The sequence below is a fragment of the Papio anubis genome, chromosome 8 (assembly GCF_008728515.1).
Source record: "Papio anubis isolate 15944 chromosome 8, Panubis1.0, whole genome shotgun sequence".
NCBI classification, from domain to species: domain Eukaryota; kingdom Metazoa; phylum Chordata; class Mammalia; order Primates; family Cercopithecidae; genus Papio; species Papio anubis.
Window position 1 is genome coordinate 75,051,182 of NC_044983.1, and position 23,988 is coordinate 75,075,169.

The following is a 23,988-nucleotide window of genomic DNA, read 5'->3' on the forward strand; positions in this document are numbered from 1 at the left end:
TGAGAGAATGAATCATAAGAATATCATCATGAAGAAAACATTTCAAGCAGAGGAACAGCAAGTGCAAACATTCAGCAGTAGGCAAAGACCCCTTCAAGCAAAATGTAGAAATGTCTCATGACTAAAAATACATTCTCAAAATAGCGAATAACCTCAAACAAACACTCACACATATATTCTATATAATTTATTTTTGGACTAAGCAATATTAATACAACCACATACTCACACAAATTGTCCTACACACAAATACTTATCTTGCAAAATGTATTTGAGTTTCATCCGGTATATAATGAAGAGCTCTATACATACCCAAAGGTAAAATTCTGAGTAAAGTGAGGACAAAGAATAATATAAGACATGTGCTAATGGCCTCATTATAATGGCACTCTGCAGTTCAGAGCAGTACCCAGATACATCTTCTGAGGCTTTGTAAGTCTTTATTCAAACCTTATACTACAGACATTCTTGTGGGTATTACATTTCCAGAAACATATACTAGATATACAGAGTAACAATGGTACAGAACACCAAAAAATGCTGGGTAATACATATTTAAACAATGTTTAAAGTACAGTCAAGTTGGCAGACGAGAAAAACAATTTGAGTCCAGAAAAAAGAAAACAATTCTACAGAGATAAGCTGGCCCTGGAAACAGCATTTTCCCTAACAACATCTGATAATTCTTGCATGCCTAGAGCCTGAATTTAATAGTAACATGAGGACAGCAGACAGGAGTAATAGCTTAAGGGCAGATGTGAGACCTCACATAAAGTTAAGATTGCTAAAGTTAAGATTCCTGCGCTTGAATCGGGGAGGTGGAGGTTGCAGGGAGCCAAGATCGCACCACTGCACCCCAGCCTGGGAGACAGAGGGAGACTACATCTCAAAAAAAAAAAAAAAATGATTGCTGCAGGATGACATGTCAGGGAGTGAATCAAAAATAACCCACTCCACAGAGATTTGTCTGGGTTAGTCTTGATTATAGATCTAAGGACAAAGAAAGAAAAATAAAAATGATCCTACTTCTAAGTAATGTAGATTATTCACTAGATTACTCTTACTATCACAAGAACAGCATGGAGGTAACCAAGCGCCCCCATGTTTCAATTACCTGCTACCGGGTCTCTCCCACGACACGTGGGGATTATGGGAACTACAGTTCAAGATGAGATTTTGGTAGGAACACAGCCAAACCGTATCACAGACCTATAAATATTGTAGTTAGTGGACATATACAGAACATAAATTAAGCATATTTAGTACTTTTACAGAAATAAACGTGGGGATTGAACGTTTAAGGAAGTGACTGTTAAAATTGAATTTGAAAAAGAACCAACTAGAGAAATTTAAAAATAAAAATACAATAATTAATTAAAATGGACAAATCAGTTGAACAGTAGCTTAAAAGCTAGAGGTAGAATTTCTGAATCAGAAAGTTTCTGAAGAAATTGTTCAGAATGTATATAGTAACCATCACCCTCTCACTGACTAACCTAGAGCTACTTCCGGTCCTGCAAGCTCCATTCATGGTAAGTGCCCTATACAGGTGTACCAGTTCCTTTTTATTTTTAATACCATAGTTTTATGTACATTTTCAATGTTTAGATAAGCAAATACTTACCATTGTGTAACAGTTGCCTACTGTATTGAGTACAGTAACATGCTGTACACTTTGGAGCCCAGGAGCAATAGGCTATACCAAATAACCTATGTGTGTAGAAGGCTATACCACCTAGGTTTGTGTAAGCAAATTCTGTGATGTTTGCACAAAGACAAAATTGACGAGCAATGCATTTCTCTGAAAGTATCCTGGTCGTTAAGTGATGCATGACTGTATAATGATTGTCAGATGAATATTTTAAACACAATCTATCTATATGCTAATTATAAGAGACACATTTAAAACCTAAAAACAGAAAATTTGAAAGCAAAGGGATAGTTTAAAAATTGGAAATAACGTCGGTTTAGCTATATTGCTATCAAAAAAATGGGCTGTAAGTCAAAAAGCTTAAGAGGCGCAATTCATGGGTAATACATAATAGTCTAAATTTGTATGCCCTTAGTAAATTAACTTTTAACTCTCTATAAATCAAAAAGTAACATAACAATAATGAGAAAGGCATAAATCCACCACAATAGTGAAAATTTTCTCTCGGTCCTGTCAGTTTTAATAAACTATGCAAAAAAATCAGTAAGAATAATGAGATTTAAAAACTTGATAAAATAATTCTCATGGATATATATAAAATAACGGTAGATTGGGTAACAGATCATAGTACATTTATACAACAAAATAATAATACACGCCCAAGAAAAGTAAATTAATTATACCTAGATGTATCAAAAGGATACAGCTGAAGAAGGAAAAAGCATAATACAGTCATCCCTCAGTATCTACAGAGATTGGTTCCAGGACCCCGGTACACCAAAATCTATGGATCCTCAAGTCTCTTTTATAAAATGACATAATATTTACTTATAACCTATGTACATCCTCCTGGATAGTTTAAATCGTCTCTAGATTAGTTACAATACTAACACAAGGCCCACATATCACTTCATTTGCGTGGATTCAATGTAGTACTCAGTGCCTGACAAATTCAGATTTTGCTTCTTGGAACTTTGTGAAATTTTTTTTCTGAATAATTTTTACTTACCGTTGGTTGAATCCACAGAAGTAGAACCCACGAATATAGAGGGCTGACTATAGAGTTTTTAAAAACCAAATCTCAGAAGAACAGACATACTGTGAAACTGTGTGTATAAAGTTCAAAAATGGGCATACGAAACAACATATTTAGAGACAGAATACATGTGGTAAAATAAAAGAGAAAATGAACTGTATGTTTAGCACAAAATCCAGGAGAGTGGTTCATTCTGGGTGGGAGGAACAGGCACATTCAAAAGAGAGCTTGCAGAGCTTCAAAGGATCTGGTACAGTTCTGGTTTTTAAAATAGATAATTGATGCCTAAATGTTCACTCTTTTTATTATAATTTTTGTTGCTATTTAAACTGCAGTTGTACATGTTATAGATGCTTTTATGTCTGATATACTTCACACTGAGACATTGAGAAACACATGTACAAACACGCACAGAGCCTAATGGAAAAGCTGTACTGAACAGAGTAAGTGACTTTCTGGAGCCTACCTACTGAGCCGTAGTCAAGTGTCACATCCAAATCACAAACTTTCCTGCTTGAGCACAAATCAGCCTCATCCTACAGAGGACAACTCACCATGTTAGACTTACCTAAAATGGAATCTTTTCTACAATGGTTTTGATAATAAAAATGTCATGATCAAGAATCTAATAATTTTTCAATTATTTTTAATTATGGATATGTAAGTTGTACATATTTATGGGGATACATGTGATAATTTGATACAAGCATGCAATGTATAATGATCAAGTCAAGAAAGCTGGGATATTCATCACCTCAAGCATCTATCATTTCTTTGTGTTAGGAACATTTCAATTCCTAACACAGAGTCTTACTTACAGTTGATTGAATCCCTCAGTAACTGAATATTATATATTTAATATTCAAATATTGTATATATACAATATTTGTGTATATACAATATTTGAATAGCTCAGTTATTTTGAAATATACAATAAATTATTATTAACTAAATGACACAAATATTTCTCAGATTTGGATGGAACAAATGTGATGACTTTTGCAAGCAATACCGACAACAGGCCTGACTTTGCCCTTGTGCTACAACGTGTAGCTAGAGAGAAAAAAACAGAAATAGAAACTCCATTGGAAAACCAGATTATGAAAATGCAGGCGATTTCAAGAGTTCTAGAAAAGACTTCACACACAGAGAAAAAACGTAAGTTGGGAGACATTTGAAGAGCATTAGAACTAAGACTTACCTTAGTGACTGAAGGCAGAATCCATTAACAAGTTTGAAGCACAAACAGTAACTTGCAGGGTGTCGGGGAGGAAGCAATCATTATTATGTGTAAAGATGTTTCAGTTTTAAAAACATTTTGATCTTCAAATCTTTGCAAAATTGATATATATCTAGCCTTATTTTACAGAAAGGAAAACTTATATTAAAATATGTTAGAAATCCTTTTATAAAAACTATTCAATAAAATGTCTATCCTTCAACATTTATCAGTACAAACATGGGTAAGAGTCAGAGTCACCGAACTGCAACGGGCTGAATTTCAAGCATTAAATATTTAGTACCTTATTTTTATTCATACATATTTTGCCCTAATTTCTAAATATAGTTGAGAAATTTACTTTAATTATCTCTGTTCTCCTGTTATTCTCAGCACCATGCTACTCCATGGTGTGAAATTTATAATGAGAAGGAAAGCTAATAAAACATGTGGGCTTAGAGACTGAAATCAAATTCAAGATGTTAAACTAATTTTAAAAAAAAAGGTTTTAGAGGATTTGGGTTGGCTTTAATTTTAGGATGTTTTAAAATAAATTTCTCCTCTTACTAGAATCAAAACATAGAACTATATCAAGGTAACAGAGTCAAAGTTGAACCAATAAGTGCTGCAGCTCTGTGAAGGTCAATAAATAAGAAATCTCATTGCCCTTATGTGGTACACCATGGCTGATTGGAATTAGAATGGCCTGAAAAGATATTCTCTATTATACACAATTTTTTCTGTTTTTGAGACAAGGTCTTACTCCATCAACGAGGCTAGAGTGCACTGGTGCAATCACGGCTCACTGCAGCCTCAACCTCCTGGGCCCAGGTGATCCTCCCACCTCAGCCTCCCGGGTAGCTGGGACTACAGGTGCATGCCACCATGCCCAGCTAATTTTTTGTAGTTTTGGTAGAGGTGTTGCGTGCTGGCTCCAAGACCCTCCCAAAGTGCTGGGATTACAGACGTAAGCCACTGAACCAGGCCTGTTACACAAATTCGAAATGAAATGTTTAGGCTACTTTACCCGAAAAGCATCTTCATGCCGAGGTTATAGTTTCTCATTGAGCATAGTCTTTTTTAGTTTCTGTTTATATGCAGATCTTACAAATTCATGAAATTAATGGGCTAGATTCCACCCCTGAGCCATATGATAAAACACTCTCTTACCTAGAGGAGAGTGGGTTAACGTGAATTTATTCTGCCACAGTAAGTAATTCCAAACATGCACATGGGCAGGGTCTTTTTTTAATATTATATTTTCTCAAGTATATTTCCCATTTGACATTCAAACTCCCCCACGCCCCACCCACTTTCAGCCAGTTAGGCTACCTCTGTAGGATTGCCTCAGAAGAGAAGCCTGTGAAGGCAAATAGGAAAATGGGAAGAACTTGAGACTTAGGCCAAAATTTTGAAAAAGTGAAGATTACAGAGAGTGAGACTTACCTTTGAGTCTACAAAATGTGCACCCAGGGAAGAGTCTGGAAGAAAGTAATGGAAAAGGAGGCAATGGAAACAAAGATATTGGAGAGGTTGGGGGATGTAGAAATTTCTAAAGTAAAGGGCTACATGGAAGGACATATTCAAACAACTAGAAATTGTGCAAAAAAAGGTTGATCTATGCTTGCAGCCTCTACTTAGGTGAGTGTGAACATAAATAACTGACATCATTGGTCTTCAGTTGGGACATCCTTCTGACAACAGCCAGTGCTTCTTCAGGAGACCACCAGCAGGAGTAATGCCCCCTGTGACCTGAGTCTTCAACCAGTTCTTATTGAACTTATTCCATACAGACAAATGCTTTACTACATGCCAGAACAAGAGGAAGTGAACGAGAAAGAAGACGGGTGTTATGAGACACACAGTATCTGGTGAAGGAGCAGGTAAGGAAAGTGCCATTAGATACTTGACTGATAGTGGCAAGATCTGGAAAAAGTAAGTTCCATTCTCCCTCAACAAAAACTACTACGACCACTACATCTCCTTTCCAGCCAAGCTGTACCAAGGAAAAAAATATTATGACAATGTTTATCATGCTTATGAGAAAAAGATATTCTCATACATCACCTCATTCATCCTTACAAGGTCTGTGAGATAGGCAGGTCAAGTTCTACTGCTATCCCCAATTTACAGATGAGTAAAACTCAGGCTCTGTGATTATGTGATTTACCCAAGAGCACCGAGGCAGAAGGAGGTAGCTGAATCAGGACACATCTGGTACCAGTGCTTTCATTCTCTGTGGTTCTATCATTTGTTCACTACTGCTTTGGCCCTACACAGAGGTAAAATAGACAGTCACCTATGGCTTAAGAGGCAGTGACAGGCCCACCCTCCCAAAACATTTCTCCCCAGACCTTCATCAATTCCAGAATACCTGCCTTAGAGACATTCCTCTAAATTCAGGCAAGGTCTTTAGTTGTTCCTTGGCAAAATGATACGACCCACCAACCCATTCATTCAACACAGCCTCCATGAACTGAAACTTCCATGGGACAGCACTACAGCTAAAGAAGTTTAAGCGAGAGAATAGGCAATGTGCCTGCTAGAAAGTAGGGGCTCAACAAATATAATTTTTTCTTAATTGAAAAAAAAAATCCAGAAACCCCCCATAACATGTTTTTGACCCCATAACGTAATTCATTTGCTTTCCAAAGAATACACAAATAAACAAATAAATAAAATAGCTATGAAGAATATAATTTTTGTAAGACTAACAGTAAAACAAAATTTCAGAAAACTTTGTAAATCTCAAGAAATCTGAGTCATTCTGAAAATAATGAGCATCTGAAACCAATATCATAAAGGAAAACTGTTTGGTAACTTCAACTCTCCTATCAGCGGTAAAATACTAAAAATTACTTTCACTGAAATCACTAAAGTTATCAGGTCCCCTAGCTTTGTGGCATATAAGCATAAAGAATAATACACCCTGGGAATATGTAAAAACCTAGATTAATACTGAATGAACAGCAAAGGATAAACAGGACTTTCTGCCCTGCTCTCACTAAAGACAAACACAAACAGTAAGCTGAGAAGGAGACATGAATCAAACCAATGAATGCACGCATTGCTTACTGCAGTACCAACAGGGCTTTTAAAATGTCAAAAGAAAAGTATACTTTAATGAAAATACATAAAAAACTGTACTGAAAAATTAATGTAACACGCTGTGCAAATAATCCACTACATGAATAGAAAATTGAGATTAACTTTGTGCATCAGTAAACTTCAGGTGACAAATCACTGTGACAATGTCTCTCCCTCCTTCAACTATCATTAGAGGTCTTTGGGGGAGAGTCAATACATAATGAGGGTCAAAATTTTTAACTTGCGCAACTTGGATATGCAGAGAAAGTGGTATTTTGCTTGTTTAGAGGTTTTTTCATGAGTCCTCATTCTCTGGTTAAAGGGAAAAATCTTAATGGATATCTAACCCAGTTTAAGGCTAGTCTGATTTAATAACTTGAACAGTCCTTTCAGGCAATATTCAATCTTTCTTGTTGGGGAGAGAATCTCAGTCTCTCAGATTTCCTCTGCCTCCCCCTACTTATCTCTGAAAGAAGGCAACTGAGTGTATGAGTGGGGAGAAGAGTGTGAATGAATAGACCCAGTAACATTGAGCATGGTGTTCTAGTCTCCTACATGATGTTGTCTTGTTCATCTGGCTGCTACATTTGTGGCTGGAGTCTGCAGCTGGTCTCTTTCTCTCTCCCAACTTGTTCACAGCCCAGTGTCCTCCCTGAGCAATTTAGTCTCACTTTGTTGTGTGCTGGCTCCAAAACCCTGAAATCCCCTGTTAGCCTCTGCTATTTAGACCTCAGCAGACACCAAAGCAGTCTCCGAGGCTCTGCACCCAAACTCCTTGGGATCTGAGAGTGGCTCAGAAATGCTAACCCTAGGGTCCTCTGGCTCCCTAAAAGCTCTGCACTGTGAAGAGAATGAAAGGTACAGGAAAAGTTAGGGAGGTTCTCTCTTTGCAGAGCCCCAAACCGGGGTCAGGAAGTAAAGCATCCTCCTTTTGCCTCCCTCACAATGAGCGTCCTGAGTCTACTCTCCCCAGTCCAGAGAGAGGAAATACAGGAACACATCCCATCAATGTACTCCTTCTCTCTCTCTCTCTGTGACCCCTTCCCGTCATCATTTCTGATGGCTAGAAAAGAGGTGGGCCTTGTTTTTACTTCTATATGCTGTCTCTCTCAGACACATGTCTTTGCTGTCATGGGTGGAAAGGTAACTTCTCTGCTATGGGATCCTCTGGGTTTAATATCTGATATGTTGGAGAAGGGAGTAGAAAGGGTTTGGAAAATCATCTCTCAAGATCATAGTCTGGCTTATAATGCTTTTATTTTGCTTTAATCCTGTTTGTGTATGTCAGATGTTATATATTTACTGCTTCTTTCTCTTCATCATTCTTTATAATAAATTCTCCTCCTCCTTCAGGCAGATGGCTGCTTCACATTAACTGGAGCAAACGTCATGGAGCCTAAAAGGTAAAAAGGCACGTTAGTAATTTCAAAAATTGTACCACTCATCCTCTTGTTCATATATATGCCAGGCTGTTCCCAAAGTAATCATTACATATTAATTCGGTATAGAGGATGATACATTTTGCTCTGTGTCCCCACCCAGATCTCACCTTGAATTGTAATAATCCCCATATGTCAAGGGTGGGACCAGGTGGAGATAATGAATCATGGGGGCAGTTTCCACCAGGCTGTTTTCTTCATAGTGAGTGAGTTCTCACAAGATCTGATGGTTTTACAAAGGTCTTTACCCTTTGCTCCCCACTCATTCTGTCTCTTGCTGCCCTGTGAAGAGGTGCCTTCTGCCATGATTGTAAGTTTCCTGAGGCCTCCACAGTCATGCAGAACTGTGAGTCTATTAAACTTCTTTCCCTTATAAATTACCCAGTCTTGGATATTTCTTCATAGCAACATGACAACGGACTAATAGAGATGGGTATACAAAGCTCTCATTTCATGTAAACATTCCATTACATAGGAATTCTCAGAACATGAGTTTCTTTTTGTTGTTGTTTGTTTCTAACATATGAAGTCTAGGGTAGATTATTTTGGTGATCATTATTTCTCTGATATTACCATAAAGCAAAACAAGTTCCTAACTTCATGACAAATGTGATAACTGTGTGGTAACAAATATTAACAGGTTTTACAGATGATTGGAGTAAATGGAAATCTTGGTAAATAAAATGTTGGTATGGGAAGAGTGTGTACCAGGGACAACATAGCTGCCTTTGAAAGGTGTAAATGGTTTAGAAGTGGAAGCTACATTTTATCCATATGACTGCAAGGAGCAAAATTGAGATCAAAGGAAGAGTTAACAGAAAAGACAGCTTTCTAAATATCAAAGCCAACTATGTGGAATTTGTTGATGCCTTGAGAGTCAGTGTTTATATCATAACTGGGGTTATCAAAGCTGGGCCAGGTGACCACATAGTAAGGATATCATGTAGATTATTTAAAGATGTTAAGCTCGTTTCCAACACCCAGGGCTTCTATGCTTCTTAGAGTCTTTAAAGCTGAGACCACAGAAGATAAAAGATAAAGAGCCAAAGAAACATGAATCTTGCTGGCAGGAAAATTGGCCAAGGCCATTCTTTGATGATAATCAGTGAGTCATTGACTAGGAAAAAGTCAAAATTAGCTATTTATGACAGAATAGAGTCTAAATCACAGTTTACGACAAAATTGGTGAAAGCAAAGCCATAGAAGGAAAACCATCAGGTTTCAGCAAAAGGTATTACAAAGAATTAAAGTAAGTAAAAACCACTGATTTCCTGATTTGGTGGAACATGAGAGTAAAGCACCATTGACAAGAATTCTGAAAATAGGGAAAGAAAAAGTGTAAGGTATAAAGCTATAATGTTGGTGGTGGCGTTAAATTTAAGATGGCGCCCACTTTTGAAGATTTACACTATTTTAGTGGGTCCCAACAAATCTCAGATTATACCTTTATTGGTTCTTTCTTTTTCCTCTTTAGAGTTCTGCCAGGAGTGATAACAGTAGACGGGAGAGACAGATCACTGATAACTGTTAACAAGTCGTTAGCTAATAACAGTAGACAGGTGCTGGAAGGAAGTGTGGAAGGAGAGGACAATTTAAAGGATGTAAATAGGATACTGCATCGCTGGTCATCTTGTCACAATGTCATCATCTCCAAGCCACATTTGTCAGGTCAGTAGGATTTCTTAGTGTTAGATGACACAGGGATGTCTCCAAGTGGAAGTCAGGAGATAGGAATAAAGGCAACATGCATTGAGCAAGTGCTAAGTGCCAGACACTGTTAGAAGCATTTTTCCTACTGTTAACTCTTTAGTCTTTCACTTCTACCCTAACAGGAAGGTATTACTATCCTCTTTTCATAGTTAATGAAAATGAAACTGAAGCTCAGAGAGACTATTCCAGGTCACACCGTTAGTAATTGGTTTCTGGTATTTTAAATCCCAAAGCTCATGGTCTTTCGTTTACCTCATATTAGCAAAATATGCTTAAGCATAAGCAGACAGAGATAAGTGACAAGTGATGCCAAAGACAGGAATCAGGTGGTAAAAATAAATCAAGCTGGAATGGATTAAAAACAATGAGGCAGATGGGAGGAGATATGTGAGGGAGACTGGAGGTGTCTAAGATTCACAGCCAAACAGTTCATTTGAACTAAGCCAGAAACTCAGAAGCCAGAAAGATCAAACACGGAAGAAGGTGAGGGAGTAAAAACCAAGGATTTTCTCAAAAAAGAACTCCAGATAAAAGCTCTGACACATTTGGGTGCTATTTCTACAGTCATGTCTTTAATTCTTCATTCTTCTTAGGGCTTTTCATCTCCTGAACACGGGGTAAGAGAGAGCCTTTGACTTCCTCATATCAGTCTTCATTCTTACTTCATCAGCACTGTTGCCCATGATTATGAGCTATCTAAGGTCGAGCTGCATCAAGAGGTAAGAATTGAAATAAAAAGACTCATAGATTTTAGAAAGGGATCACCATCCTGTTTCTCGTTCTCAAACAACTCAGGATTCATTTATCCATAGAATCCATGATCTTCCTCACAGTGAGTGATCCACAATTCATTGGTATCATCTGAACAAAAATAAAGAAGGCAAATACACAAAGTGATCAAGAAAGGATTGCCATCTGTTTGCATCAGGTTTCTCCATGCAGACTGATAGAACAGAGAGAACGAGAGAGATAAGAAAGGATTTATTAGTGGAATTGGCTCACTCATTATGGATGTTGAGAAGTTCCACAACAGTCCATCTGCAAGCTGGAGAACCAGGAAAGCTGATAGCATGGCTGAGTCCAAGTTAAAGGCCTCCAGTCAAGGAAGGCAATGGTGAACTTCAGTCTGAGACTGAAGGCCTGAGAACTCAGACACCACTGGTGCAAGTCCAGGAATTCAAAGACTGGAGAACCTGAAGTTCTGATGTTCAGGAGCAGCAGAAGGGTGAGAGGGGGCAAATGTGCCTTTCCTCTGCTTTTTTGTTCTGTCCAGGCCCCCATCCGGTTGTATAGTGCCCACTCATGATGAGGGTGGATCTTCCACTGGATGAAGCAGGGATGTCTTCATCCTCACTGACGCACACAACAATCTCCTCTTGAAACACTCTCACATACACACCTTGGGCAGACCAATTGTTCTAATCAAAGGCAAAATCTCCTGGCTTTTCCTTTCAGTAGAAGAGAGGCAGGCTCAGTGCCCAGTGAAGCATTGAGAATAAATAGTGCTTTACCAGCTGAGTATTCCTTAATCCAGTCGAGTTGACGCCTACAATAAACCATCGTACCATCTTACAGGCTGCAGCACTGCACGGTCAAATTTAGTAATTTTTATCAACTATAAGCTCTATTTGCATTTGGACAAAAGCCTTACTTTAATCATCTTCCAACTGAAAGCATGAAAGAAAAGTCTTAAAACTAAACAAGTCAAAGGATGTGCTATGTAAGATGCTCTCAAAGAATATGGTAATTACCACAAATATAATGTCCTATAATTATGTTCTCAGGAATAGGTCTATTCAAAGGAGTCATTCATACATGTGATTATGCATGACAGCTAAGTGGAGTAGGCATTAGCAAGGTTGTCAATGTGCAAGTGCTATTTCTACTAGGCCATATAATTTATCAAATGGAATTAAACATCTCAAAGGAACCAACTGATCTTATTTCCCTAATGCATAGCAAACATCAGTGTATCCATACTTTTGATATAGTTTCTTCCTTTGTTGAAGTACATTGCTCCTAATAATAAGACCTTTTTTTTTTTAATTTTGTTTTTAAGGGTAAAATTTTTCATGGTTACTATTTCCTGTTATAATATGGGTAAAGCTCATTGAAAAGATTTGTATTACTTGGAGGAAGAGTAATACCCACTAGAAACTGCTTTGATTCTCCAGGGAATTAAAATACGGTGTATCCTCAGACAGGCAATGAACATGCTCCTTGCACTTTCTCAAGGCCAAACTAACTCCTATGCAAACATTTAAGTGCAGCCACATGTATAAATACACATACACACACATTTCCTCTCTCTCTCTCTCTATCTCTCTCTCACTCTCAGAGGAAATCCAGAGCATCTTTTACTAGGTATCTACTATACCTTAATAGCATATGATTGAGATATAAAATTACCATTGTATAAGACGTTTTACAGAAATCATTCTAAGCATCAGGGTAACGGCCCTGTGGCATATTCATGCAGATTTTTCCTCTGCTGGCTTTTCACAAATGACTCTGTCAAAACATAACATGTGGCTTCCATAATTGAATGTTATTTACATCTTAATGAAAAGGGGCTGTGTAACCATCACAATGCTTGAAGTTCATGATTTCTGCACTACGGACTAAAGAATAATTTTTCTCTGTTCCCAGGAAAACCATTTGCTGGTTTGCCCTGCATTTGATTAGCAATCTCACTCAGGGTGAGCAGAGCCAAGGAGCATTCAGTGTGCCCAATCCCTTTCAGGCCTCAAAAACAAGAGGAAGAGAGAAGGCTGGAGCTTAGCCTCGGCAATGTCTACATCCCACTCCCTTCTTATCAGAAGCAGGCATAATGGATAACGCGAGGAGGCTGCTCCACCCAAGGTCTGAAACAAATAAATCTTTTTGATTTGCTATGGGATACTAATGGATATTTGGAAGTTGCAGTTCCTATTGTGAACCCCGAATATCTGAGAGAGGTCAAGTTAATTTAGAAAGTGAATTTTGCCAAAGTTGAACATGCGCACCCCTGACACAGCCTCAGGAGGTCCTGATGACATGTGCCCAAGGTGGTCAGAGCAGTTTGGTTTCATACATTTTAGGGAGACATGAGACATCAATCAACATATGTAAGATGAACATTGGTTCAATCTGGAAAGGTGGGACAAGTTAGTTTCACTTGACAAGTGTTTATGGAACACCCTCTGTGTCCCTGTGTCAGTGCTAGGCATTATGAGAACACCTCAGAGGAATAAAACGGTTCTGGCTTCAAAAAGCAAGAGGCCTAGTAAGAGAGACAATCCTGTAAAGAAGCAGTCTAATCCAGTCTAGCAATAGAGAGGTATGTTTTCATAACTGCTTATAGTGCAATGAGTAGTAGATTGATTGCATGGGAAAGGCAATCGACTTGAAGTTAAGGAGATCAGATTCTGTGTTCCATCATATCTCAATGCCTAATGTGCTATTTATAGAAAATCACTAATGTCTCTGATTCTGTTTCTTTTTCTCTAGAATGAGAATGGTTATGCCTACCTTTCCCCTTCCCAGTGTTGTCTTTGGGATCGAATGAAATGTATTGAAAGAGCCTTTAGAGAATGGATGGTCTCTAATGATGGTTAATTTTATGTGTCAACTTGACTAGGTTATGGAATATCCACAGAAACATTATTTCTGGGTGTGTGTATAAGCATGTTTTCAGACGAGATTAGCATTTGAATTGTGGACTCAGTAAAGTAGATTGCCCTACCCAATGTCAGTGGGCATCATTCAATCCCTGAGGGCAGGAATAGAACAAAAGGCAGAGGAAGAAGGAATTTGACTCTTTTTTTTTTTCCTGCTTTGCTGCTTAAACTGGAACATCGTATCTCACCTCCTCCCCTCAGACTTGAATTTATACCATAAGTTCCTCTGGTTTTCAGGCCTTTTGACTCCAACTGAATTACACCACCAGCTTTCCTGTGTCTCCAGCTTGCAGATGGTAATGATGGCACTTCTAAGCCTCCATAATCACATGAGTCAATTCCTCATACTAAATCATCTACCTAGATGGAGAGATGGATAGATGATAGACTAGATAGATAGATAGATAGATAGATAGATAGATAGATAGATGGAATAGATATGGATGATATAGATGCAGATATATAGAGAGTCATTAGTTGCTTAACACCAGGGATCCATTCTGAGAAATATGAACATCATGGAGTGTGCTTCTACAAACCTAAATGGCATAGCCTATCACTCAGCTAGGCTATATGATCTAACCTATTGCTCCAAAGTTACAAATCTGTACAGCATATGCCTATACTGAATATTGTTGGCAATTATGACATAATGTTAAGTACTTATATATCTAAATCTGCCTAAACATAGAAAAGATACAGTAACAATAAAATATTAAAGATTAAAAAATGATATGCTTTCACTTAACATGAAGGGATCTTGCAGGACTGAAGTGACTCTGAGTGAGTCAATGAGTTGTGAGTGAATATGAAGGCCCTGGATATTACAGTACACTTTTATAACTGGCAGGGCAGTAGGCACGTTTACACCAGCACCACCACGAACAAGTCAGTAATGCATTGCACTACAACATTATGACAGTGACAGTATCACCAAGTGATAGGAATTTTCTAGCTCTATTATAATTTTATAGGACCACTGTCATAGATACAGAATATTGTTGGCCAAAACATTGTTGTGCAGTGCATGACTATAGATATAGATATATAGATATAGTTGTAGCTGTAGATATAGATATATAGGTCTCCTATTGGTTCTGTTTCTCTATAGAATACAATGACTGACTAATACAATGTTGTTTCATAGATCTGATAGCTAATAGTAATACTGGTAAACTAGGAGAGGTCCCCAAAAGCCTGTGGTACCTTGACCTAGGCTGGTGTTCTGGCTCTTGACACTATTGTGAAAAAGAATTCAAAGACAAGTCAGAAAAAAGTGAAAGTGTGGATATTTACTGCAAAATGCAAGTACACACTCAAGAAAAGAGAGTGTGATTGTACTCAAGAAAGTGAGCTGCACCCAATGGAGTCTGGGGCTTCTACCTTTATGGGTTTCTTTAACCAAGGGTAGAATATTCATTAAGATTTCTGGAAAAAGGTGAAGATTTCTTGGAACTGAGGTGTCACCCATTTTTACGCCAAATATGTATGTTTCTGGAACTGTTATGTAACTGGTGGATATGTGATTTAGTATGTTAATAAGCATATAATTAAGTCCTAGGAAAAACCTAGGTCAAATCCAGCACCATGTTGAGTCCAGTTGGTCACAGTCAGCTTGGTCTGTATCCTGTTTTTCAAGGTCTTATTAGCCCTTAGCTTATGCAGCTGTTTCAACAGTTTCATTTCTGTTAGTCACATGAAATTGCTGCCTGGAATTCTCTATTCTCCTGCAATCACCCTGTATTATTCCTATCTAAATAAGAGCTAACATTAATTAAGCAGTCTGTGCCAAGCACTGTGTTAAGTATTGTAAATCTTGTTTAAATCCTCATACTATTAATGTCTCACTTTGGGTAGATAGGAAACCTTATCTACTCAGAAACATGCCTCAGATGACACACTCACTCCTCACCACTCTGTGACAACGTTAATTCTCCACCATTTACAATCTCAGTGACTTTAAGCCAGTCCTTTAACCCCTTGGATCCTCAGTTTTCTCATGGGTAAAACAAAAATGATCTCAAACAAATTTCTTAGACCAAATACTATTAAATGCTGCAGTAGAAATAAAGCTGTGTAGGGAGCACAAAAGAGGAAAAATCATTAATACATAATAGTCAGGAGTTCGTCATTGTGATATACAACCCAAGTCATTACCCAACTTTTTGGTGTGCTTGCTTTATCAGCTCATCCTTCTGTGTTTTTATTAACACTCTTAGTCCTACTGGCAACTATTCCCTAGACTCATAAATGTTTATTAAATGTTTTGAATGGATAAATGAATCTTTTCTGATAACCTGGGACAATTTTGGTCTTCTTTTTTCTTCTGATTACTTCTTAACATTCCCAGACTTTTGGACAAAGTTGCTGTGGTTTGAATGCGTCCCCAAAAACCATGTGTTTGAAACTTAATCCCCAAAGCAACAGTGTTGAAAGATGGAGCCCAGTGGGAGGTGCTTAGGTCGTGGAGGCTCCACCCTCATGAATGGATTAATGCTGATTATAAAAGGGCTTGATGCTATGAGTTCAATCTCCTGCTTGACTCTCCTGCTCTTCTACTTTCCACCCTGAGATGTTGCCTTATGAAGGTCCTTGCCAGATGCCAACACCATGATCTTGGACCACCCAGCCTCCAGTACTGTGAGCCAAATAAGTGTCTGTTCATTGCATATTACCCAGTCTCAGGTGTTCTGTTATAGCAGCACAAAACAGACTAAGACACAAGCCAAATCCCCTTGTTATATATACTCACAACTTCTCTTGTACATTATTGTGATTGCCTGTAGAAGTCTATTTTCTCCAGTAGGTTTTAAGTTCACATCTGTTTTATTTACCACTGAGTCTCCAATGCCTTTCTCATAGCAAGTTATCATTAAATTTTTAAAAAACAATAAATGACTGCATGTATTTTCTAAAGCCTGTTTTTTTAATGACCTAGGTTTTGGCCATCCAAAAATAAATTCTACAACTAAAACCCTTACTGACCTGGTATTGCTGCTCTGTTTAAGATAAAACAGTGTGCTTGAATTCAATATTTATAAATATCAAAAGATGAGATATGCATTACCCTTGCTAAATAAAATTCATATGAGGCCATGATTTTGGACTAAACTCCTGCACTAGGCCCCAACAGACCAGGCCAAACAAGAATGAGTCACTCATGCTAAGTACCACATGATGAAACTGAACTTTGAAACAGGCTAGTTTTCCAGAAAAGAAGGGATTCACAGCAACCAATCAGAAGGGGCCCAGTTTACCTAAACCAGCACAATATGAAAGTTCCCTCTATTTTAACCATATAAGGAAAGTCGCTTTGAAGGTACCAATCTGCTTTTTGTTCCCTGTTTCTGCTTTCTTAGTACTTTTCCGCCTTTAAAGCCAACCTCTTCTGCTCAGTGCAGTGGAACACCCATTCTATTTTACAGGAAGAAATGTTGCCTGATTCTCAAATCACAAATAAAAGCCAATTCGATCTTTGAACTAAATTTATTTGTAAGTTTGCTTTTCAACATGGTTTTAAGATATGTTTTCATAAAAAACTAGAGATGCACACACAGACACAAAACTGAGGTAAGGATGGTGTCTTTGTTTTGTATTGTTATAAAGGCTGGTAATTTATTAAGAAAAAAGGTTTATTTGGCTCACCATTTTGATGGCTGGAACATTCACAACTGGGCATCTGAATCTGGTGACGATCTCAGGCAGCTTCCACTCATGGCAAAAGGTGAAGGAAAGCCAGCTGTCCAGAGATCACACAGGGACAAAAGAAGCAAGAGAGATAAGAGATACAGGGAGAGGTGCCAGGCTTTCTTTAATAACGGTTTTCATGGGAACTAATAGAGAATTCATTCACGCCCCCACTCCGGGGAGGGCATTAATCTATTTATGAGGAATCCACCCTCATGACCCAAACAACTCCCATTGGCCCCACCTCCAACACTGGAGAGCAAATTTCAACATAAGATTTGGTGGGGACAAACAAAACATATTCAAACTATAGCAGATGGTTTCTAAAAACTGCCTCAAAGTTGCATCCTAACGATGAATCATATTTAGTCCAACCATCTACAGATTCTATTTCAATATCTTGGTCCTAGATACTCTGAGAAACACTACTAGAATCTAAAATATGAAAGAGAATAAATGAAATACAGCTTTGCTTTCTAATGCAGGAGAGAGAAAGAGACATTACAGAAAGATTTCTAAATGTTTTCATCTTTTCAGGTTACCCTTGAGTTAAGCAGAATGAATCCTAACATACTTCAGGTAATTCCCAAGCCTGATGCTTTTCAAGTCAAATAGCATTAAACATTTGAATCATAAAACCAGCTTCCTTTTATCTCATTCCTTGCCTACTGTATCTTTCAAGGTTCAACTGGGAAAACAAAAAAACACTAGCAGGTATTTAAAATACAAGAAATACAATACAGGAATTGGTCACACAGTTGGAATTGTTAGAAGTCAAGGAGGAGTTAGGAGGCAAACTCAAGGATTTGCAACTTCAAGGAACCATGCACACCTCTGGGCTAAAGGGAAGAGGGAGTATTACTGGACCCTCATGGCCAGGGCACTTGATGGACGTTAGAACCAGGCAGGAGACTCAGCGAGCACCAAAGAAGCTACCTGAGCCAGAGCCAGATTACAAAACACACTCTATTTTTTTCTCCTCCTATCTTAATCTAAGGAGCACAGATTCCAGGAGTCAGCTCCCCTGCCACAGAGAAAAGACATAGAGAAAACCAAGGAACCAATGTGAGAACAAACAGACCCAGCACCTATCAGCACTTACCTTATTGATTCAGGAAACCATATGGATAAGCAGATCATCAGTAAGTTGATGATATAGTTTCCTAAGTCAATAAGACAGATATCTGATCATTTTGATAGTTAATTCTCATTAAGGACTAATAAACTGACATTCTGATTTGAAATATTTTATTGTTGGTAAGAAACAAAATAACAAACAACAAATATTAACAAATATTAAAATAATAAATATTATTATTAAAAAATAAACAACCAAGTATTTTCTTGTGGGTAAGAAATCTCTTCTAAAGCTGTTGTTCTTAAGTTCTATTATCTTTATATTCATTTCATATTTAAAGTTTCTGTTTCAAAAGATAACACTAACCTGTACATTATTGTGAAAGATATGTCATTCTTTAAAAAATCAATTCAGTGTTAAGGATTATTCACAATAATAGGTAAAAGCTAAAGAACTTGGTATTTCTTGCCAGTTTGCTTATTCAAAGTGGGAAGTGTGAGTAAAGCTAAGATCTAAGGAAAAAAAATAAACAAAGAAGATGCATGATAATATTCAAAGGACTAGAATGCTGCTAAATTTTCTGACAAATTTTTTGTGCCAAGTAATAATCATTTTGGAAAACAAAAACCTTTCTTAAGGCATGCCTAAAATCACTGTTGTCAAAAAAGTCTCCCAGGAATTTAAATCACTTGGTTATTCAGAAAACACATCTTGGAATGTACAACATGCACCAGATCAGCCCAGCTCACATTAAATATTCATTTTGATTGACTACTTCAATCACTCTACTATAAATCCCTGACTTGCTCATGGCCATATTTCTTTGGTCTATGACCTCATGGATCATACAAGTAAAATAACTGCCAAGTGTAGCCATCATGTTTTGAATAGAGTCTTCTTGACTTCTGGTAAGTCATAGTACAAGGACTTCTTTCTAAAGGGTGTGTGAGTCAACTTTCCATAATTTTAGTGCTTTGTCCTTTCCCACTACAGCTGATATTTGCAGTCTCAGGGTTCATTTTCTTTTCAAATCACCAGGGTTTAGATTGTCATTAAAATCACCAGGAAGCCGATTTAGACACTCCCATTTCTAATTCTGCGGAAGCAGGCTGCCTTGTGAGGTGTGTGGAATCAGAGTCTTAAGCCGCTAATGCCCATTAAGAATCCTCCGGCAATTTTCTCATGATTACGAATGGCCACAGAACTGGGGAAATTACATTCTTACTCCCTCTACCACCTCTGCAATTTTAAATGTGTTAGATCTTTTCTGCTTTTCCTACTTTAAAAACGTAAATTAAATAGTTCAGTTGTCCTGCCTGTATTTCTAACCAGGAGGACAGAGCTAGAAAGCAAAGAGCTTCATCAATTCAGCGTAGTCCTTAGACATCGCCTGTACCTAACCCACCAAGCCAAGGAGGAATGTGTAACTCCTTAGGAATATTTAACCCACTTCCCTCAGAAATTATGAATACCTAATGAGGTCAGGGACGAATCAGCTTACTTCTAAAATGTCCAAAGATGCCCCCAGTAATGCCGTTTTATTATTTAATGTACCTCTAAACAGAACCAAAGATGATAAATGGACACCACAGAATGCGAAAGTAGTCAAGGACAATGACATGTCAACCTAGAGACAAGTTTTAAAATGCGAATCAGCCCAGGTGAGGAAGACAAAATAGAATTGGAAGGAAAAATAAATTTTTTTACCTAGAAGTGGATATAGGTGTGAAGTATTTATTTCTATCAGCTTCAAAATAATCACTAAAATTTTAAATAAAACTGCTGCCATTTTCCTACTTTTGAAAAAAGAACAAATGCGCACTTACTTTATGGTTGCTGTTTGATATCTTCATTGTGATATTGCTTGAAACTAAGTAGTTTTAGAAAAGTCAAAAAGCAGGGTATAAAATTGAGAAAATCTCAACTCTCGTACTTTTTTTTAAATATTTTCTGCTACCTGAAATGTCATTAACCAGCAGTACCTTGCCCTAACTTTTCAATTAGAAATGGCCCAAATTGGCTGGGCGTGGTGTCTCACGCCTGTAATCCCAGCACTTTGGGAGGCCGAGGCAGGCGGATCACGAGGTCAGGAGATCGAGACCATCCTGGTTAACAAGGTGAAACCCCGTCTCTATAAAAATACAAAAAAAAAATTAGCCGGGCATGGTGGTGGGCGCCTGTAGTCCCAGCTACTGGGGAGGCTGAGGTAGGAGAATGCCGTGAACCTGGGAGGCGGAGCTTGCAGTGAGCCGAGATGGCGCCACTGCGCTCCACCTCCAGCCTGGGCAACGAGCGAGACTCTGTCTCAAAAAAAAAAAGAAAGAAAGAAAAGAAACGGCATCATCTTATATTTTTTTCTTATTTTAAATGTCAAGTCTTTTCAATATTTTCTGACTTTGCTATACATAACATACACATAACTATGGCCCTATACACATGCCCCCAAGGCAGTATCCTGCGGAGAGCTGTACCCAGTATCCCACACTTGCTGGTGGGAACACAGGTATTCCATCTGCTGTGTTGGAATTACGATAATGCCATCTGCATTATGATAATGCCATCTGCGATGGTTTTCATGTGTACCTTCCAAAATTCAGGTGTTGCCAAGGTGATGCTATTAAGAAGTGGGGCTTTCAAGAGGGGATTAGGTCATGAGGGCTTCTCCTTCATTAGTGGTGTTAAGGCTCTTATAGAAGAGGCTTTGTGCAGCCTTTGGCTAGGTGGCTAGCTTGCTCTTCCACTCTTCTGCCATGTGAGGGCACAGAGTTCTCTCTTACCCTTCTTCTTTCCACCATGTGAGGACCCAGCAAGAAGCCCTAACCTACTAGCACCTAAGCCTTAGATTTCACAGCCCCTAGAACTGTGAGAAATGAATTTCTGGTCTTTATAAACAGAATATCTCAGTTATTCTTTTATAGCTGTGCAAAATGGAATAAGACACCATCCTTTATATAAACCAAGCCACAGCAGAATACAGTTATCTTTAATTGGTTAAAAGCTAAATGTGTATTTACTAAAGCTTTCACTTTCGCTGAGGATATAGAGCCTCAAGACAACATTATTTCTATACCAGAACAAACTAAATCATCTATAAGATTGTAACTTTTTTTAAGCCTATTAGATAGATGAGGTTGCAAGACCACAAAGGAAACCAAATTACAGAGTGTCAAATGGCTCCTGCTTCAAGCCAAGGGGTAACAGATTCAGACTTACCCTCCCACCTGAAACAATTAAAATTACAAAATACAAATTTAAAAATACAAATAAAATTACAAAATACAAAATTTCATATAAAAAATATATGAAATACTGTTTTTTAAACATCGGCCAACAGGCAATGGAGGAGAGAGATCCAGCGGAGAAGGAAAACAGAGTGAGCCTTACAATTGCTGCAGTTACTGCCTGGAGACAGTTTCCGGGTCACAGTGCAGAGAAATGGAACCTGAGTGGAGCCAAGAATTCTCCCTGAATTGAGAGTTCAGGTAGCTTGAGGTGACTGGAGTTTCTGGGGCAGAATCCAGATAGGAGGGGGCTGTCCATAGAGAGAGTTCCAGAGATCTGCAGAAGGACCCTCACAGTCTTTAGCTGAATACTAATCAGTGCATTCGTGTGAGAAAAGAACTGAAGGCTGAAAAAGAAGCTCCTAAAAGGATTAGAGGAACCAATCCCCAGAGTTTATACTTTGTGTCAGGAATACCTGTGTTCCCACCAGCCAGTGTGGGATACTGGGTACAGCTCTCCACAGGATACTGCCTTGGGGGCATGACAAAATTACCCCTGAACTAAAGGCTACTCTGTTCTAGAAAGCTTAGAACTAACAGAACTAGAAAGCTTAGAAAGCACCAAATTGTTTCCAGGTTAACTTAACTGCACCCCAGAATATACTTTAAGACTATGTATAGAAATAATAAATTAATAAAATATCCATCAGAAATAAATAAATAAATAAATAATCTCTAAAATTTTCTAATATTTGATTAAAAATATATAAACCCAAGCCAAAAAAAAAAAAGAAGAAAACATTAGTTGTTGTGATAGGCTGCTGTCATTGGTATCCTGTGGTTGTCCTCTCCTGTGTAAGGGATGACAAACTCTTTCGAATGTTTTTCACAAACTTAATAAATAAAACTGAGCCCTGATGTCACATCAACAAAATACTGTTACCGAAATCACTACTATTTCTTAAGTGGCCATCCAATTTATACTTACTCCCCACCCCACCCCAGCACACATGCACACATGCACACACACACACAGGCATAGACACACACACCACTAACCTAAACTCTCTAGCACATATAATGATAAAAATCCCTTTGTCCTGGACTTCCTGCTGGCCAGTCGAGGCAGAGTGTATGCAAAAGCCAATACCTCTGGGTGCACCTGGATTCATGGCATATTTGACTAGCTTGGATCTGGATAGAAGCCTAGCTGTGTCTATCCTCCAAGTAGGTCTGGTCATCATACCAGATGTCTTAGTCATACTCAGTCTCATCCACTGTTGCCTAAGACAAACAAAACAGATTTGGTTCAAGTACCTATTGTATTGGCATAGAGATAAGCAATCAGTGGAAACAAAGATAATCTAGAAAATAGACCACACACATCAATTGGTTTTTGACAAATGTAGCCAGGTATTTCAGTGGGAAATGATTGTCTTTTCAAAGAACTAGTGCCACCTATATGCCTCCAAAAAAGAACATTAACCTTCACCCTATGCCATTACAAAAATCAACTCAAATGTAAACCCTAATACTACAAATCTTCTAGAACTGAGCATAATACATCATTGCAATCTTTGGCTGGGTAAACATTTCTTAAGAAAGAAACAATAAAAACCATGAAAGAAAAAAAATGATAAATTGAACGTCATCAGTTTTCTTTTTCTTTAATATAGCATCTCACGGGGTCACCCAGACTGGAGTGCAGTGGTGCTATCTTGGCCTACTGCAACCTCAACTCCCCAGGTTCAAGTGATCCTCCCGCCTCAGCCTCCCAAGTAGCTGGAATCACAAGCATGTACCACCACTCCCAGCTTCTGTTTGTATTTTTTTGTAGAGATTGGGTTTCACCATGTTGGCCAGGCTGATTTCAAACTCTTGAGCTCAAGTGATCTGCCCCCCTCAGCCTCCCAAATTACTGGGATTACAGGCATGAGCCACCATGCCCAGGCAAACTTCATCAATTTTCTACTTTTCAGAAAATAGTAAAGAAATAAAAAAGCCATAGTGTAGAAGAAAATATAAGCAAAAGAAAAAACATATCTCATAAAGGCCCAGGTCCAACATATGTGAAGAATGCCTTCAAAACAATAATAAATGAACAATCTAATTTCTAAAGTATACAAAAGTTTAACAGCAGTTATCAAAAAAGATATATATATGGAAAATAAGCACACAAAAACTATGCCATACTTAGCCAT

At 38.1% G+C, this 23,988-nt stretch overlaps 1 long non-coding RNA gene across 3 annotated transcripts; it reads right to left on the bottom strand.

The window, feature by feature from the left end:
• Positions 1-6,661: 6,661 nt before the first annotated feature.
• LOC103886915 lies at positions 6,662-22,479 on the bottom strand. 3 transcript variants are annotated; one of them, XR_004185860.1, is made up of 4 exons: positions 21,951-22,479; positions 18,591-18,651; positions 17,447-17,540; positions 6,662-8,389 (listed from the first exon to the last, which is right to left on the bottom strand). It is a non-coding gene; the product is annotated as an uncharacterized LOC103886915 (long non-coding RNA). The 3 variants fall into 3 exon arrangements; XR_001906044.3 differs by lacking the exon at positions 18,591-18,651 and having other exon boundaries at positions 21,951-22,474; XR_001906045.3 differs by lacking the exons at positions 18,591-18,651; positions 21,951-22,479 and adding an exon at positions 21,780-21,944.
• Between the last annotated feature and the right edge of the window lie 1,509 nt (positions 22,480-23,988).